We start from the raw sequence: 17,097 nt of genomic DNA on the forward strand, positions 1-17,097 counted from the left end.
ATGGTCATGCCCAAATGAGTCAACATTAGATGTTAAGCTCATTTGATCGAGTGAGTCTACTTGGAGTTCAAGATTTAGATTGATTAGAGGATGACACGGTCTATGCCTCATATTGATCAATCTAGATGTCTAGGATAGAAGGACAATGTCACATATTTTGTGAGGAGTCACAATTGGTAGTCACAAGGTGATGTCGGATCTCGACATTCTTGTAACTTGGGTAGTAATGATGTGTTGCTAGATACCGCTCATTACTTATGCTCCTAAATGGGTTTAGGGCATTGCCAACGTTACAAGAACCTATAGGGTCACACACTAAGGACAATTAGATGGAGATTTGGTTCATATGATGAACTAAGAGGATTAGATTCATTTGATGAATCATATAGGATTAAGAGTAATCCAAATTGGGCTAATTGAGTTGGACTCAAGTTAATTCATGTATTCAATGAGTCTAATTTAGATTATGACTCATTAAATCAACTTAATTTAATGAATTAGATTCATTATATTAAGTTGGCTTGAATCATATGGTTGGATTAGATCAACCATGAGAGAGATTTGATCAACTTTGACTTGATTTGAGAGGAAGAGAAAAAGTCATGTTTGACTTGACTTTTTGCCACATCACTAGTGAGTTGGCAAGATGTGGACCAATAGGATTGCTCCACATCAACAATGTGTGCCACCTCATGGAGGTTACAAGCCTCCATAGCATTTAATGTGGCCGGCCCACATTAAATGAGGAGTTACACTTGTTGCCATGTCATTTAGTGAGGTGGCAAGATGTGGACCAATAGTGTTGATCCACATCATCCTAGAGTGCCACCTCATGGGGGTTACAACTCTTAATGGTCTCCACATTAATTGGAATTAATGTGGGGGTTACACCTCCTAGAAGGTGGTCGGCCACTTGAATGTGGAGAATAATTTTCATTTTCGAAAATTGATTCCATTGATTCATTCCTTCTTCTTCCTCCTAGAGTTCTTCTTGCTCTCCCCCTCTCCTCCTTCCTTGGCCGAACCACATAGGTGCTAGCACACCTTGGTTTTTGGTCACCTCCATCTAGTGTTTCCCTGTGGATACTTCTAGAGGACCGTGCGCTTGACGGTCTTGAGATCCGGCAACATTTGGACTAGCGGGATTCGCGTGGGGCGCGCATCAAGGGTAATGATCTTAACTTTAGTGTAGATCTAAAGTTTTTACAAACTCGTACAAGAAAATGTTTTTCGAAAAGTTTTGTTTACGAATCTTTGCACGAGATCCATGGCTTCGGGTGACTCGGGGTTTCCGCGACGCGAACGAACCCAACAGCCACAACATTCTAACTCCTCTCATTTAATGTGGTCGACCACATTAAAGCAAAGGGAATTTGTAAGCTCCATTAGGTGGCACACAAATGTGTTAACTATGATGATGTGGCACATCATCATTGGCCACTTAATGCCAAGTCACAAATGATGTGGCATAAAGTCAAGTCAAATTTGACTTTTCCTCTTCCTCTCAAGTCAAGTCAAACTTGACTTAATCTCTCTCATGGTTGATCTAATCCAACCATTTAATTCAAGCCAATTTAATATAATGAATCTAATTCATTTAATTAAATTGATTCAATGAGTCATAATCTAAATTAGACTCATTGAACACATGAATCAACTTGAGTCCAACTCAATTAGCCCAATAAGGATTACTCTTAATCCAATTTGATTCATCAAATGAATCTAATCCTCTTGGTTCATCATATGAACCTAATCTCCATCTAATTGTCCTTAGTGTGTGACCCTATAGGTTCTTGTAACGTTGGCAATGCCCCTAAACCCATTTAGGAGCATAAGTAATGAGCGGTATCTAGTAACACATCATTACTACCCAAGTTATAAGAATGTTGAGATCCAACATCACCTTGTGACTACTAATTGTGACTCCTCACAAAATATGACAAGTGTCCTTCTATCCTAGACATCTAGATTGATCAATGTGAGGCATAGACCGTGTCATCCTCTGACCAATCTAAATCTTGAACTCCAAGTAGACTCACTCAATCAAATGAGCTCAATATCTCATATTGACTCATTTGGGCATGGACATGCACTTCGTGGTCTCACTCTATCAAAAATCTCGATGTCACTCCCGTCATATAGGAGGAATAGATCCCATCTACATCACTCACATCCCTCCGCATAATTTGTTACATACCCAGTAATCGCCTTTATAGTCCATCCAGTTACGGGTGACGTTTGACGAAACCAAAGTACATAACTCCTTATGTAGGGATCCATGGTGACTTCAGGTCCAAGGACTAGTAGTCTTACTAATAGCCACATGAGAAAGTATATGACACTCATATAATGATCCATGATACTTTCTCATGGCGGGTCATTCAGTATACATTCTCCAATACATACCCATGTGTCAACTTGATATCTCTATATCCATGACTTGTGAGATCAAGTCATCGAGTTGACCTACATGTTAGTCTTATTGCATTAACATTGTCCCTGAATGTTAATACTCGACTAGGAATGATTAAGAGTAGTGTTCTCTATATCATCTCACTATCGGTTCAACTAACCGATTGATATAGGTGAGAACCTTCTACTCAAGGACACTATTATACTTAGTTTATTGGACACCAATACAAGTAAGTATAATAACAAAAAACAAATGCCTTTATTTATATAAGAATATGATACAACAAGTCCATAATACAATCATCAAATGATTGGCTCTAGGGCTCTAACTAACAATCTCCCACTAGCACTAGTGCCAATCAGTGTTGGCTCTAAGCCCCAATGACCTAGTGTGTCCATCATGTTCCCTCTATGCCAAAGCCTTGGTCAAGGGATCTGCGATGTTAGCCTCTGTAGGTACTCTGCAAATCTTCACATCTCCTCTCTCGATAATCTCTCGAACGAGATGGAAGCGTCGTAGTATGTGTTTGGTCCGCTGGTGTGAGTGAGGTTCCTTAGCCTGTGCTATAGCTCCATTGTTGTCACAATAGAGCTCAATAGGGTCAGCGATACTCGGAACCACCCCAAGTTCAGTGATGAACTTATGGATCCAAACTGCCTCCTTTGCTGCCTCTGATGCAGCAATGTACTCGGCCTCTGTCATAGAATCAGCGACTGTGTCCTGCTTCGAACTCTTCCAACTCACAGCACCACCATTAATGCAAAACACGAACCCTGACTGCGATCGATAATCATCCTGATCGGTCTGGAAGCTTGCATTACTGTAACCCTTTACAGCTAGCTCGTCATCGCCTCTATATATCAAGAAATATTCTTTAGTCCTTCTTAAGTACTTAAGAATATTCTTGATCGCTATCCAGTGACTTTCACCTAGATCTGACTGATATCTGCTCGTCATGCTCAAAGCATACGAAACATCAGGTCGAGTACATAGCATGGCATACATGATAGATCCTATGGCTGAGGCATAAGGGATCTGATCCATGCGGTCTCTCTCCTCTCTAGAAGAGGGACCTTGAGTCTTCGAAAGACTCACGCCATATGACATCGGCAGAAATCTCTTTTTGGAGTTCTGCATGACAAACCGAAGGAGTACCTTGTCAATATATGTACTCTGACTTAGGCCAAGCAATCTCTTAGATCTATCTCTATAGATCTGTATCCCTAGAATGCGGGATGCCTCACCTAAGTCCTTCATTGAGAAACATATCCCTAGCCAAGTCTTGACAGACTGTAGCAAAGGGATATCTTTCTCAATGAGTAGTATGTCATCCACATACAATATGAGGAAGACAACTATGTCCCCTACAACCTTCTTGTAGACACAAGGTTCATCATCATTCTTGATGAAACCAAACTGTTTGATTGCATTATCGAATCGAAGATTCCAGCTCTGAGAAGCTTGCTTTAGTCCATAAATGGAACTATGCAGCTTGCATACTCTGCTAATATGCTGTGGATCTACAAAACCCTCAGGTTGTGTCATGTACACATCCTCGAGCAGGTTTCCATTCAGAAACGCAGTTTTGACATCCATCTGTCATATCTCATAATCATGGTATGCTACAATAGCAAGTATGATCCGAATGGACTTAAACATCGCTACTGGAGAAAAAGTTTCATCATAGTCAATACCATGAATCGGCTTGAAACCTTTAGCTACCGAGCGACTATTATAGATAAGTCCATCCATGTCAGTCTTTCTCTTAAAGACCCACTTACACCCAATGAGTTTTACCCCTTCAGGTGGATCAACCAAAGTCCATACTTGGTTGGTGTACATGGATTCCATTTCGGATCTCATGGCCTCTAGCCACTTCTCGGAATCTGGTCTCATCACAGCTTCCTGATAGGTGGTAGACTCATCCTCTATGAGCACAACGTCATCATGGTCAGACAAGAGAAATCAGTATCTCTCAGGCTGACGACGTACCCTATCAGACCTGCGAATAGGTATGTCTACTTGAACTGGTTGTTGTTCCTCAACACCTTGTGGAACAACATCATCCACAACACTTTGTGGTTCCGGTTCAACTTCCATCGAGGCTTCAGTGCTATTGTTCGCATCTTGAACTTCTTCAAGATCGAACGTGCTCCCACTAGTCTTTCTAGAAACAAAGTCCCTTTCTAGAAAGACCCCAGTCTTTGCCATAACTACCTTGTGCTGACTGGGAATGTAGAAGTAATATCCCTTAGTTTTCTTGGGATATCCGATGAAATAGCACTTGTCGGATTTGGGTCCTAATTTGTCTGAGACTTGACGTCGTACGTAAGCCTCACAACCCCAAATCCTCATGAAAGACACCTGGGCATCTCTCCCAGTCCATATCCTATATGGTGTCTTTATCACGGCCTTGGATGGAACTCGGTTGAGTACAAAAGCTGCAGTGTCTAGAGCATAGCCCCAAAGGAATGTCGGAAGATCTGTGTGACTCATCATAGATCGTACTATATCTAATAGGGTATAATTCCTCCTTTCAGATACACCATTCCACTGTGGTGTTCCAGGAGGAGTGAGTTGGGATAGAAACTCACACTCAGCTAGATAGTCATGAAACTCATGGCTAAGGTATTCTCCACCTCGATTTGATCGAAGTATCTTAATACTCTTGCCAAGCTGGTTCTGTACTTCATTCTTGAATTCTTTGAACTTTTCAAAGGATTTTGACTTATGTGTCATCAAGTACACATAACCATATCTACTGAAGTCATCAGTAAATGTGATGAAGTACCTATAACCGCCTCTAGCAGCGACATTGAAAGGGCCACATACATCACTATGTATAAGTCCTAACAAATCAGTCGCTCTTTCACTATGCCCACTAAAGGGAGTCTTGGTCATCTTGCCTAGTAGGCATGACTCGCACATCTCATAAGATTCAAAATCAAATGAGTGCAGCAAACCATCCTTATGGAGCTGGGATAAGCGCTTGTCATTTATATGACCTAAGCGACAGTGCCAGAGATAGGTTTGGTTCATGTCATTTGACTTGAACCTCTTGGTATTTATGTTATAGATAGGGCTTTCAAGGTCTAGAATGTAGAGTCCGTTCATCAGAGGTGCACTACAATAGAACATATCTTTTAAATAAACTGAACAACATTTGTCTATTATTATAAAAGAGAAACCTTTTTGTCCAAACAAGAAACTGAAATTATGTTTAGTTAATGCAGGCACATAACAACAATCATCCAACTCTAATACAAGCCCAGAGGGCAGAGATAGAAAATAAGTCCCTACAGCAACAGCAGCAACCCGTGCTCCATTGCCTATGCGTAGGTCCACCTCGCCCTTCGCCAATGCCCTGCTATTTCTCAGCACCTGCACATTAGTACAAATGTGAGATGCACATCCGGTATCTAATACCCATAATGATGAAATAAATAGATTGACTTCTATTACATATATACCTGAAGTGGAAGTCTCACTTCGCTTCTTCTTAAGATCTTCCAGGTACACCTTGCAGTTCCTCTTCCAGTGTCCGGTCTGACCGCAGTGGAAGCAGGTAGCATCCTTGGTGACCCCTCCTTTAGCCTTCAGTGTCTTGCCTTTGCCCTTGGCTTGGGACTTTCCTTTGCCTTTGGGCTTGCCCTTGCCCTTGTGTTTCTGAACCATCAGAACAGAGTGGGGCTTAGCCTTCTTAAGGTTCAGCTCAGCAGTTCTTAACATGCTAAGCAGCTCGGGCAGTGGCTTGTCAATTTCATTGACTATAGCTATCCGGCATGGATTGCAAGATCAGGTCAGTGGCCAGCTCTTGGCCAAGCGGGAATCCTAACCTCTGTAGGTTTTCTATGTACCCAATCATTTTGAGTACATATGGTCCTACGGGAGCCCCATCTGACATCTTGCACTGAAATAATGCCCTTGAGATCTCAAATCTCTCATGTCGTGCTTGTCCTTGATACAATTGACGAAGATGTTCAACCATATCATAAGCGCCTATCAACTCGTGTTGCTTCTGAAGCTCAGAGTTCATGGTCGCGAGCATTAGATAGGACACATCTAATGCGTCATCTTGATGCTTCTTATAAGCATCTTTGTCAGCTCGCGGGGCATTGGCAGGAGAAGCCTCCGGAATGGGCTACTCCAGAACGTACAGTTTACGTTCCTGGGTGAGAACTATTCTCAAGTTCCTGTACTAGTCTAGGAAATTTGCTCCGTTGAGCTTATCCTTCTCAAGGATAGAACGTAGGGAGAAAGAGTTCGTATTCGACGTCATGGTTATCTACAATAGAAAAATGCAGAAAAGAAATATCATATTCTTTTAAATCATTTAATTAGGCCTTTAACTAAATGATGCTCCTACTGAATTCTATAATTTATGTGAAACAAGATCCACATCATACTATGTCTTGAGTTAGCTTTGGCTAAATCGCCCAAGACTTAGTATAATCGGTAGGTAACGATTTACCAATTACATCTCTATGCAACTCTTGTTTATAGGATCATTATCCGCAGTTATATTAAAACTTGAGTTAGCTTTGACTAATACGCCCAAGAATTAATATAAATGTGATTTATGTCCTATCTTTCCAACCGTTGGAAGAATGCCTATAGTTGTACTCGATCTAACTGAGTTAACTAGGAATATTCAATCTAATTGAGTTTGTACTCGCCCATGCGTTGATAAGCGGGACCAAGATTGTCCCTCCGTACCCTACCAAGATAATATGTGTTGCTCTGCTTTGGCAGATTCAACAACACATGTGATCGAGGTAGTGATAGGTATCATGGCACGGTAGGCATTAGAGTTGATGCGATTGAGATCTAATCTAATCGAGAGGGTGCATCTTGTACATGATTTAGATCTAATCTAATCGTTAGGCACTAATTAATTACAAATCATGCATAACATGTAAAATACCGGAAAATAGGCGAATATGAATAAAGGAATTTTCTGGAATTTTTGGAAATTTTTCTGGAATTTTTCGGATACTGTATGACTTCGGTTACGGGGATAAAAACGGGGCCCCGGGAAAACCTGTTTAAGCTACCCCATTGTAACGAGGAAAAGTTTTCTTTTCCTTTTTCTTTTCTTTATTTTCTTTTCTTTCTTTTGTTTTCCCCGCGTGCCCGAGTTCTTTTTCCCCCGATCCCTCTTCTCTTCTTCTCCCTGACGCCGCCCGATTCTCCTCCATGCCCTAACCGCCGGTCACGACGGTTTTCCCCCTCTTCATCTCCTCCTCTTCTCGGTGAGGCCGAACCCCTCTCCTCCTCTGCCCTAGCTACCTTCCTTCCCCTCTGATCTGTGTGTCGATCGCCACTACCGCCGGTGACGCACGGAGCAGCGCCGGTCATCTTCCTCTCTTTTCCCGATCGCGCCACTTTTCCTCGTCGGTACTCAAGCCGCCGCTGTGCCCTAGGTCTTTGCCGCCGGCCACGGCGAGTTCTAGCTGTCTTCACGGCGGCTGTATTCCCCTCTTCTGCCCTGTGCCCTAGCCGCGAGCCACCCGAGCACCGCCGCACCTCTGCCCTAGGTGACGGCCAAAGGGGGAGAGGACCGTGCCCTAGTTGGGTTCACAGCCGCCGCCGCTCCTCTGCCCTAGCCTCAGCCGACGCCCCACTCCGATGCTGACAGCCACCACCAAGCCCATTTTCCCCTTCTGATTCTTCACTACCGGTCGTGGTTGCTGCTCTCCTCTAGGACAGTCACTGGAATTGGAGTTCTCTCCGACCACTGATCTTCTTCTTCGGGTCGTGGACAGAAGCAGAGCATTCAAGTCGTTCCTGTGGTCCCGTTTTGTTGTACCGTGCCCTAGCAGTGGTTAAAGTGGTAAGGGAGATTATTTTACTGCTGGATTTCAGTTGTGATTTGTGCATCTCATCTCAGTATTTTGATGATTGGGTGTGGGATTGCTAATTTAGAGTTTATGGTTTGGTTGGGCAGTAATTTCTCTTAGTGTTGACCACTGTTATCGACAGGAGGATGTTTCGGTCGCGAGGCAACTGTAGAGTCCTCAGATTTGGGAGGGACAGTGATTTCATCTACGCTGGCAGAGAGTTATACCAGCTATACGTCATTGGTGGAGCCATCAATTCTGGTGAGTGGTTAGCATTGATAAATGTGTAGTCTAATCTAATGGATTATAGACTTAGTTTATGTGTTCTTGGATTAAATTGATGTGAAGGATTTGAGTTGGATGCGATCTCTTGGACTTGTTAAGGACGGTTGATACGACATGCGTATGAAGGCGGGTACCTCTTTACTTATCTTTTATGATATCGTCATTTGGATATGCATAGTACTTTATAGCTGCAAGCAATGAACATGTTTGTCTTTGGTATATCACTGGTTGATATCCATAGCATGTTAGGTTTGTCGCTTGTTATGTATCCGTGCTGATATCTCGTGATTTGTTACCATGAGTATCTTATTGCCATGAGTACTTTATTACCATGAGTATCTTAGTTTCTAAAGTGACATACCATGCTCTACTGAGGTTAGGACTAGGTTCTGGATTTTTATTTCTGGCAGGTGTATCTAGATTATCTGATACTTAGGTTTTTATACCATACCTGACTTGTGTACCTCTATTTGTATCTCATATATGATTCGTGTACCTAGACTCTGATTCTTTGATCTGTGTATATTGTTGGTACATATGTTATGGAAGGAGGATATGTTTAGGATCTAGGTTGTTATACCATTGAGGATCTGTATACCCTAGATTCGTGGATTGACCTACTGATACTGTGGTACCCATATTATGTATATATGGATTTTTCTATGCTGATCAGGTTAGTCCATACTTATTATGTTCAGGACATAGGTTTTTTTGATATTCTATCTGACCTGTGTACTATAGATTTTGGTATGTGACCATCGCTTTTATAGTACCCATTTTGTATATATGGATATGGTTATGTTGATCAGTTTTTGTTATGCATAGTGACATGCATCATGATTGCATGCTGTGCGATTGTCGGCTCCACTATGGTTGAGCCCATCGTCAGTTACATGTACTGCACACACCCCCACTCATGGTTTAGTGGTATATCAGGCAGGTGTGTGGCGGTTCTGCTGTTTGGCTCCGTTGGTCATATGACCCAGCGTGGTAGCCGGCAGTCCCTCTGTTTGGCTCCACTGGCATTTAGTGTAGCGGCGTAGTAGCCGGCAGATGGCTCTGTTTGGCTCCGTTGGTCGGTGACTCAGCGTGGTAGCCGGCTCCCGTCATCGTGTACGGGAGATGAGAGCATTGAGCTCCCCATTTATGATTTGGGGTTACAGGACAGTACTCCGACAAGATCCCGTCCACTCGGTCACTCATCAGGAGCAGTGACGACAGCAGTTGTCACAACCTACCCACTCGGTCTCGCCTTTTATGTGTGAGAGGACTGACGTCGGGGTGACCAGGATGCATCATTATCATCATATGCATTGATGTATTTATATTCTTATGATTGTGTTTGCTGCATTTGGTTGCTGCATTTGGATGCATACTTTTGACCTTCAACCTGATTATTGACAAGTTTGTGACCCTTTTATGAATAGTTTCCTGCTGGATAGGAGATTTTGCTTAATCTACGCGAAGCCTACCAGTTATCTATATATGTGAGCTGGTTTTTACAGTTAGATATATCTTACTAATCATTGCATGAGTAATTGAACTCACCCTTGACACTATCTTTTGTAGCAGGTTATTTATGGTGTCGCTTGGAGCATCCTGTCTGCTGGTCCCCACGTCACATCAGAAGCCATATCTCCGCATTTTTGTTATTTGATCTTGGTATATGAGATGTATGTATTTGACTTTGTGTGTTCTGGTTTTGTGTTCGGAGTGTTGATGCTGTATGTGATGTTTTGTATTGGTTGTTAGTTGTGTAAGCCTAGCTGGCTAGCAGTCTTTGTGTTTTGGGTTTGTATTTGGTTTCTGTCATTTTCCGTGTTTTGGTTTTGTTCCAGCCGAGTGGGCTGATGATATATATATATAACTGCGTGGTTGTGTGTATATATTCCAGCCGCCTGTGACTGATGTATATTGTGTATGTAGAAAGTTTCAGATTGTCCGCCGTACAGGGGAGGTGCTGCCGAAATTTCTTCGGACAGGGACTCCTCCGGGGTGTGACAATTTAGTGGTATCAGAGCAGGTATACGATACTTGCTATGTGTTCTGGAGTTTCGAGATTTATCTGATATCAATTTATTTGGTATCAGAGATCGACTTACGTGTCTTATTTTTTCGGTGTTTCGGATTTTGTGTTTTGGTCTTCTCGATGTGACTTTTACGGATTTGGGGACCTGGCAACAGCAGGACATCTCCAAGCTATAGGAGGTATGTTGGTATACTGTTATCCTACTATTTAGTTAGAGTATGCATTGCAGACTGTGATAGTTATGACACTTTGTATCTGGTATCTGTCTGATGTTGTAGCCATATTACATGTGAGGGGTTTAGCCACAGACGATGATCGACCTTAGTAGAGATTGAGGGATTACAGTTTCTGGTGATTTTTCATATCATACACCAGTAGTTTTAGTTTCTGTTATTACTAGTTGGATAGCGGATTAAGGTACATACCAGCCTCTGCTATTATTAGCTGGGTAGTGGATAGTATTTATATCTTTATGTTGATCTAGCCAGTAGTATACCATGTTATCTTAGTTAATTTCATCAGTAAATTTTGGGTTACTCTTGTTAGATTGGTCAGTAGAAGTCTGATTTACACTTGTTGATTTGGGTAGTCATATATTGATATACCTTAGTAGCTTATGGAGGATTAAGGTATTCTTGATTAGTTAGTAGATGACCGATTTAGCTTTATTGGTCTAATCTGAATCTTTGGGTTGTTTGTGCTTAGTTTGGTATCTAGAGCACATTTGAGTACATGTTTTGTACTGACGTGGAAAAGACTGAGTTGATCGTATATCATTGTCGATTTTGGTCAGTCTATAGAGGATCGTTGTATCATATTCCTTGGGGTACTTTAATTTTTGACTGTATGTACCTTGATGGATAACTTAGAAGGTAGAATAAGGAATATCAGGTTGATTGGATTAAATATGTTGATTCTGCATATCTATGTAGTGTGTACATATGATTATTATGTGTTGTAGGAGTGTTATGATGGATGGTTTAAATTGCATGTAGTGGGTGTATATTTGTCCAGATGATGATTTTTGTGGGTATACTTTTCCAGTCTGATTGTTGTGGGTTTCTAGTAGATTTTACCCGTGTCTGATTGTTTTACTGGAGGTATCTTATCGTTTTAAATCTGTGTCGTGATATGTGCACATGGGTGTGAGTGTCTTATTGGAGGTATCTTGTTGATTATGTGTGATTTGTGAGTGCACCTGGGTTTAGTATGCCTTATTGGAAATATACATTGATTATATTCTTGGCATAGGTGTATGTATGCCATGTGAGTGTTGTTTGAGGGGTATTGTTGATTTTACCTACGATGATATATGCACACGGGTTCGGTATGTATTGTTGGAGATATCACGGTGATTTACACCTATATTATGAGTATGTTGGGTGTGCACTAATTAGAGGATTATGTTGATCATACCTATGTTGTGTGTGCACGTGTGTTAGGTGTATGGTTGGTAGCATCATGATGAGTCTACTTATGTGGAATGTAGAATGTTAAATGTCTATGTTATGATATTAGTTGTATTATCCTGTCAACTAATTCTCCTATTAGTGGGTGACCGACCCACTAGGATGATGATATAGTGGACTATGAATTTGATTTGATTACTGGATTGTGATATCCTAGGCTAACCACAGTGATCTATGGTAGAGGGATCTCGTACATTCTCTAGCTAGATAGTTAGGTGCTTTGGGCACTTATGGATCGTTTGTGGTAGAGCGTAGCTTCCACATATTCTGGATTCCCACATATTTAGGGATTGTTTTGTAGTGGAGCGTTGCTCCTACATATTGCGGATTGTTTGTAGCGGAGCATTGCTCCCATATTTATTGTGGATACATATTTTGGATTATTTGTGGTGGAGCGTTGCTTCCACATATGGAGGATTTCTTGTGGTAGAGCATTGCTCCCACATATGTGGTATTTCGTGTGATAGAGCATTGCTCTCACACTGGAGGTTCTATTCTTTGGTGATTATATATCGTTGGTGATTAGATCTGTTTATTGTTGGGGATCTTATTGTTAGGAATGTCTGTGATACGGACATTATGTGTCTTGGTTTTACCATTAGTGCTTGCGGTGCCCTAGATGTTATCATGGACTCGATGATTTGGGTATCCCTAGAATGTTTGGATCGGTTTTCATTGTCTTTGTTGACGATGTTGTGATCTATTTCGGATCCGCGGTGAGTCACGTACACCACCTTTGCTTAGATCTAGAGATGTTTCGACGAGAACATCTATATGTGATGATCAGTAGTGCTTATTTGGATTGTCTTATGTGATGATGATTAGAACACACGGTCACTAGTAGGAGTATACCGTGGTTCCACAGGAGATCGAGGTTGTTACCGTTGGGAGTAGACGGAGTCGATATAAGAGGCTCGCAACTTCCTTTGTTTGGCTCGATATTTCCGGAGATACGTTGAGGGTTTCTCACGGATTGTTATGCTACTTATACGCCTGATCAGGAAAGGCGTGAAGTTCACTTGGACTGAGGTTTGCAAGACCAGCTTTTAGGAGCTGAAGCGGAGTTTAGTGTCGGCTCCGATTTTTGGTTTTACCTTCTGGAGAGGATGAATTCGTGCTCTATACCGACGCATCTCTACCGGGTTTGGACGCTGTTTTGATGCAGCACGATAGAGTAGTCTCCTATGCTTCTCGTCGGTTGAAGAATCATGAGAAGAACTACCCTGTACATGATCTGGAGCTAGTCGCCATTATTTTTTCCATGAAGATTTAGCGACATTATTTATATGACGTTACATTTGAGATTCTCACTGACCCTAAGAGTCTCAAATTTCTGTTTTACTTAGAAGGAACCTATTCTCCGACAGAGGAGATGGATGGAGTTCCTGAAGGATTTTGATTGTACCATTAGCTATCACCTAGGAAAAGCTAATGTGGTTGTTGACGCGCTTAGCCGGAAGTCTAGAGTGACTTTGGCTTGCCACCGAGTTGTGGTCACAGACTGGTTACCATGGTTGCTCAGTAGTCGATCAGGACGAGGATCCGAGAGCCCTAGGCTGTATTTGCGAGTTATTTGCAGCTAGATAGCTTCCGGGTAGCAGACCGAGTTCACACGAGACGAGGAGGGTATTATATACTTCCGAGGTAGATTATGCGTACCTCAGTCTCATCCGGTCTTATAAGAGTTACTTCCGGAGGCTCATCTCTCATGATTTGCTGTCCACCCAGGCGGTACCCGCGTGTACCAAGATTTGAGGTGTTTCTATTGGTGGAACGACATGAAGGAAGACATCGCAGATTTTGTAGCTAGATGTCTCGTCTGTCAGCAAGTGAAAGCCGAGCATTAGAGATCTGCCAGCTTATTTCAGCAAATTCCTATTCCCGAGTGGAAATGAGAACATATTACTATGGACTTTGTGGTGAGTTTGCCGAGGACATGACGAAACCATGACGCGATTTGGGTAATCATTCATCAATTAACCAAATCCGCGCACTTTTTAACTAATCGGGGGACAGATTTCCTGGATCGATTGGTAGATCTATTTTGTCGGGAGATCATCAGATCACGTGGAGTTCCTTTGATTATTATTTCGGATAGAGACCCCGATTCACGTCTCATTTTTGACAGAGTCTGCAGCAGACCTTGGGCACGCAGCTCTGTTTCAGTACAGTTTTCCATCTTCAGACAGATGGATAGTCACAGCGGACTATTCAGACTCTAGAGGACTTACTGAAGTCTTGTGTATTGGATTTTCGGAGGCAGTTGGGAGGACCATTTGCCATTGGTAAAGTTCGCCTACAACAACGGTTTGCATTCAACTATCCAAATGCCACCGTTGAAGTGTTGTATGGTAGGCCTTGTCGGACACCCACCCTCTGGATGAGGTTGGGAAGGCCTAGTTGTTGGGACCTCATAGAGTCTAGCATGAGGCAGAGTTGGTCCGTACTATTAGACAAAAGATGTCAGAGGTATAAGACTGCCAAAAGAGTTAGGTAGACCAGAGTCGGAGACTCTAAGAGTTCTCTACAGGCGACCATATATTTTTGCGAGTTTCACCTATGAAAGGGGTGAAAAGATTGGCCTTAGAGGTAAGCCAGCTCCGCGATACATTGGACCTTTCTAGATCTTGGAGAGGATTGGAGCGGTAGCATACTGGCTAGCACTACCACCGTCCTTGGTAGGCGTGCACGATGGATTCCACGTATCTGTGCTGAGTAGATACGTACCTGACCCGACACATGTGCTAACAGATGTCTTAGTTTCAGTTCAGGCTGACGTCACTTATGAGGAGATTCTGGTACGGATTCTGGACTGGAAAGAGAGTCAGTTGAGAAACAAGACTATTCGGCTGGTTAAAGTCGGATGGTACTATCATTCGGACGAGGAGGCTACTTGGGAGCTCGAGGATACTATCCGAGCTCGATATCCCCATCTTTTCACTTGAGGTATGTGATTTGTTTACCGTTCAACATTTATGCTTTATATCTATTGTTGGTACTTGCTGATAGTAGATAATGAAATTTGGGGACCAAATTTTTATTAGTGGGGGAGAATGTAAAATACCGGAAAATAGGCGAATATGAATAAAGGAATTTTCTGGAATTTTTGGAAATTTTTCTGAAATTTTTCGGAGACTGTATGACTTCGGTTACGGGGATAAAAACGGGGCCCCGGGAAAACCTGTTTAAGCTACCCCATTGTAACGAGGAAAAGTTTTCTTTTCCTTTTTCTTTTCTTTATTTTCTTTTCTTTCTTTTGTTTTCCCCGCGTGCCCGAGTTCTTTTTCCCCCGATCCCTCTTCTCTTCTTCTCCCCGACGCCGCTCGATTCTCCTCCATGCCCTAACCGCCGGTCATGACGGTTTTCCCCCTCTTCATCTCCTCCTCTTCTCGGTGAGGCCGAACCCCTCTCCTCCTCTGCCCTAGCTACCTTCCTTCCCCTCTGATCTGTGTGCCGATTGCCACTGCCGCCGGTGACGCACGGAGCAGCGCCGGTCATCTTCCTCTCTTCTCCCGATCGCGCCACTTTTCCTCGCCGGTACTCAAGCCGCCGCTGTGCCCTAGGTCTTTGCCGCCGGCCACCGCGAGTTCTAGCTGTCTTCACGGCTGTATTCCCCTCTTCTGCCCTGTGCCCTAGCCGCGAGCCACCCGAGCACCGCCGCACCTCTGCCCTAGGTGACGGCCAAAGGGGGAGAGGACCGTGCCCTAGTTGGGTTCACAGCCGCCGCCGCTCCTCTGCCCTAGCCTCAGCCGACGCCCCACTCCGATGCCGACAGCCACCACCAAGCCCATTTTCCCCTTCTGATTCTTCACTACTGGTCGTGGTTGCTGCTCTCCTCTAGGACAGTCACTGGAATTGGAGTTCTCTCCGACCACTGATCTTCTTCTTCGGGTCGTGGACAGAAGCAGAGCATTCAAGTCGTTCCTGTGGTCCCGTTTTGTTGTACCGTGCCCTAGCAGTGGTTAAAGTGGTAAGGGAGATTATTTTACTGCTGGATTTCAGTTGTGATTTGTGCATCTCATCTCAGTATTTTGATGATTGGGTGTGGGATTGCTAATTTAGAGTTTATGGTTTGGTTGGGCAGTAATTTCTCTTAGTGTTGACCACTGTTATCGACAGGAGGATGTTTCGGTCGCGAGGCAACTGTAGAGTCCTCAGATTTGGGAGGGACAGTGATTTCATCTACGCTGGCAGAGAGTTATACCAGCTATACGTCATTGGTGGAGCCATCAATTCTGGTGAGTGGTTAGCATTGATAAATGTGTAGTCTAATCTAATGGATTATAGACTTAGTTTATGTGTTCTTGGATTAAATTGATGTGAAGGATTTGAGTTGGATGCGATCTCTTGGACTTGTTGAGGACGGTTGATACGACATGTGTATGAAGGCGGGTACCTCTTGACTTATCTTTTATGATATCATCATTTGGATATGCATAGTACTTTATAGCTGCAAGCAATGAACATGTTTGTCTTTGGTATGTCACTGGTTGATATCCATAGCATGTTAGGTTTGTCGCTTGTTATGTATCCCTACTGATATCTCGTGATTTGTTACCATGAGTATCTTATTGCCATGAGTACTTTATTACCATGAGTATCTTAATTTCTAAAGTGACATACCATGCTCTACTGAGGTTAGGACTAGGTTCTGGATTTTTATTTCTGGCAGGTGTATCTAGATTATCTGATACCTAGGTTTTTATACCATACCTGACTTGTATACCTCTATTTGTATCTCATATATGATTCGTGTGCCTAAACTCTGATTCTTTGATCTGTGTATATTGTTGGTACATATGTTATGGAAGGAGGATATGTTTAGGATCTAGGTTGTTATACCATTAAGGATCTGTATACCCTAGATTCGTGGATTGACCTACTGATACTGTGGTACCCATATTATGTATATATGGATTTTTCTATGCTGATCAGGTTAGTCCATACTTATTATGTTCAGGACATAGGTTTTTTTGATATTCTATCTGACCTGTGTACTATAGGTTTTGGTATGTGACCATCGCTTTTACAGTATCCATTTTGTATATATGGATATGGTTA

At 42.7% G+C, this 17,097-nt stretch overlaps 2 long non-coding RNA genes across 2 annotated transcripts; both read left to right on the plus strand.

Moving 5' to 3' along the window:
• The first annotated feature begins 7,962 nt into the window (after nt 1-7,962).
• On the plus strand, nt 7,963-8,635 carry LOC122032649. The gene is made up of 3 exons (XR_006126182.1): nt 7,963-8,246; nt 8,396-8,514; nt 8,602-8,635. It is a non-coding gene; the product is annotated as an uncharacterized LOC122032649 (long non-coding RNA).
• Nucleotides 8,636-15,883: 7,248 nt separating this feature from the next.
• On the plus strand, nt 15,884-16,415 carry LOC122032570. Its single transcript, XR_006126141.1, has 3 exons — nt 15,884-16,006; nt 16,156-16,274; nt 16,362-16,415. It is a non-coding gene; the product is annotated as an uncharacterized LOC122032570 (long non-coding RNA).
• The last annotated feature ends 682 nt before the right edge of the window (nt 16,416-17,097 follow it).

This window comes from Zingiber officinale, chromosome 11A, assembly GCF_018446385.1.
Source record: "Zingiber officinale cultivar Zhangliang chromosome 11A, Zo_v1.1, whole genome shotgun sequence".
Taxonomy (NCBI): Eukaryota; Viridiplantae; Streptophyta; class Magnoliopsida; order Zingiberales; family Zingiberaceae; genus Zingiber; species Zingiber officinale.